Source organism: Elaeis guineensis, chromosome 2, assembly GCF_000442705.2.
Source record: "Elaeis guineensis isolate ETL-2024a chromosome 2, EG11, whole genome shotgun sequence".
Classification (NCBI taxonomy): Eukaryota; Viridiplantae; Streptophyta; class Magnoliopsida; order Arecales; family Arecaceae; genus Elaeis; species Elaeis guineensis.
In genome coordinates, this window is record NC_025994.2 from 123,597,785 (window position 1) to 123,600,714 (window position 2,930).

Here is a 2,930-nt window from a genome sequence, read left to right on the forward strand (position 1 = left end):
GTCGTAGGAGATTGCTGTCTCTATGCCGTCAGTAAAAATGAATATTTGAGATTGGTTTTTAGCCATCTCAGATGAGTCATCTCTATAATTATATATATATTTTTGTACTGTGTATGGTTCTGGGCTCGTGTAACCTCAAAAGATTGATATTATATTCAGGCAAGATCAACGAACACCCTCACTCTCTTTCCTTTGCAAGATGAGAAGTTCAAACCTAATATATCACTCGAAAATAGATTACCCAATTTTTAAACCAATGCCAAGGCCCAAGGCAATTCAGTATAGACAATAAACCACATAGATAGATAGATGGTAGATCATATAACTAGATACGATGATAGTATGGTAACACACGACACGAGCTGAACGCATTAATTATTTTGTTCCAAAAAAGGAAAAGGCACACGTTCCGCTCTTATTTTTATTCTACCAAACAAGCTGGTGCATGATCTAATGGCAGCGTTTGCCACATTGGCCGGTGATCACGTCGTGGCATTTGAACACAGGCGGATAGACGAACAGCGGCATCTTGGCACAGTCCTTGCAGTTGGGATCGCACGACTTGATCCAGAAGTCCTCGCACCGGCACTGTGGCGGCTCCATTGGCCTACACAGGCACAGGTCGCAGCACGGCCATGGCTTCTGCTCCTCCTCTCCTACTGATCCATAGCCTATGCAACATTAATTAATTAGCACGCCTAAATATATCATCACGAGCTAACTTAAAGGCCAAAACCACTGTTAAAAATGATGATCTCTGAAAAAAGAGCTAGCGGAGAGATTACCCACCTCGGATTGGGAGGCGTATGTCAGCCTCCTCAAAGGCTTGGGAGGAGAAGAGGCTCAGTGCTATGGCCAGTAGAGCCAGGGTGACCACGGTCACCAAAGAGTTCTTCATCAGCCTTTTTTTTTTTTCTTTTCTCCTCTCTCGGGAGACTGGGTCTTTCTTGATTGAGCTATCCTAGTCCTAGTTAAAACTTAAAAGAGTGTTGCTATGTGGCGCTTCGCTGGTGCTCTCCTCATATAGACATAGCCTCGTGACAGGTGGATGGATGTCATATCGACACGTTCGGGGCGTCGGTGGGTTTGGTCGCTGGTCGCCAAAGTCTGTATACACGTCACCGAGAGGGAGAAAACAAGCGTTAGGTGTTGGCCCGGTAACTCGAGGGTGAGCATGTTAGGTTACGCCTGGTATAAAATAACTGCCGTTATAACGATCGTGAAGGCCTCTTGATATACTTGCTAATAAGTAGTGAGTAAACTCTTAATTTCAAATTGTTTGTCCAACGCCTTCCCTCCTCCGGCCGTTGGCGCCCGAGACGTGCTCTCTTCTCTCTTTCTCCAATATCAACCAGCCGGTCTAGGTTGCGGACTTCTTCTCGCCCTTCTCTGTTTTGAAGTTCTTCTCTATGAAATAGTTTCCTCTTATTTTCGATGATACTAAAATTTATTTAAACTCATTTAGATCCAAAAAGATATCTGATCATGTGAATCAAAAAATAAAATATTCAAAAAAAATTAAAAAATAAAATTCATAATGTAATTCCTATATAATTAATAGTCAAGTATGCTGCCATCCAATCAACAGCACTATTATCTTCTTCAAAAATATAAATTATTTCATACGAAAGAAGAGTAAAAACTATTCTTCAACAATTATATACTAATGGATGTGGGAAGCGATGGAACTTGATGGATCCTTAAATCATGTGATTGTTGCCGATGAATCTCTTTTAAGAATAATTATTTTTCAAGAACAATGAGGTAGCTTCCTTACCCTAATCTCTCTCTCTCTCTCTCTATATATATATATATATATATGGATTACTGTTCTTGGCTCTCTAGTTTCCTTAAACATGTCACATATGGATCCTTAAATCATGTGATTGTTGCCGATGAATCTCTTTTAAGAATAATTATTCTCCAAGAACAATGAGGTAGCTTCCTTACCCTAATCTCTCTCTCTCTCTCTCTCTCTCTCTCTCTATATATATATATATATATATATGGATTACTGTTCTTGGCTCTCTAGTTCCCTTAAACATGTCACACTTGCAGATACTATCGACACTTACATCAAACGCAGAGCCTACATTGCTGTTGTTATTGATGGTGAGCGTACTCTGACCCATTAATATGAATTTAAAGAAAAAGGATTATGTATATGGATGAGGATGAGTCGATGAGGTGGAATTGTACAGCTCGGTACGTTTTTGATTCAGGGAGGACTGGATAACTTTTTTTTATCACTGTTTACCAAAAAAACTTTTTTAATATATGTTTGTAGTATACCAAAAAAAACTTTTTTGATCATTGATGTTTTTTGGGCAGCGAACTCTGATTTGGTCATGGGAAAAACTCGAAGGCGATCAAATTCTTCTATGTGCTGCGTTGTTCTTTTTTAGCTTTTTGATAAAAGGATGAAGCTGCATTAAGCTAAAAGTTGAGAGTATAATACAAAAAGATTCTGAAATTCAAAATAAATATACAATTTCAGTGGAAACAAAATAATTTTATACTAAGCTGCTATTCGGACCCAACAAAGATACAAAAAAAAAATACATGACAAACAGTAGGAATACATGAGGAGATGCAAACAGTAGGATAACATGCGTTCTTCTTTTTTAGTTATTTTTGATCCATTTGATGCATTTTGGGTAGCATTGCTTTCATGTTTTTGACTGGTGCAAAGTGCGTAGGCTTCCAACAAAAAGCATGTGAAGCTGGCTTAAATGGGCGTTCAATTATGTATATGCATTTTATTATATTTTTTAATTTTTAAAAAATATTTTTTATTTTTTAATTTTTATTATTAAATAAAAATAAAAAATAAAAATATATTTAGTAATTATGTTGTTATAAAACAAAAAATAATGTTTGAGAATGATAGGTGAAGAGTTCGATGAAGGAGAAGAGTTCAAAAAGAGAGA

General features: G+C 37.3%; 1 non-coding gene across 1 annotated transcript; it reads right to left on the minus strand.

Moving 5' to 3' along the window:
• Positions 1-284: 284 nt before the first annotated feature.
• Positions 285-979, minus strand: LOC105060554 (uncharacterized). The gene is made up of 2 exons (XR_012138423.1): positions 790-979; positions 285-671 (listed from the first exon to the last, which is right to left on the minus strand). It is a non-coding gene; the product is annotated as an uncharacterized protein (transcript).
• Positions 980-2,930: the final 1,951 nt, after the last annotated feature.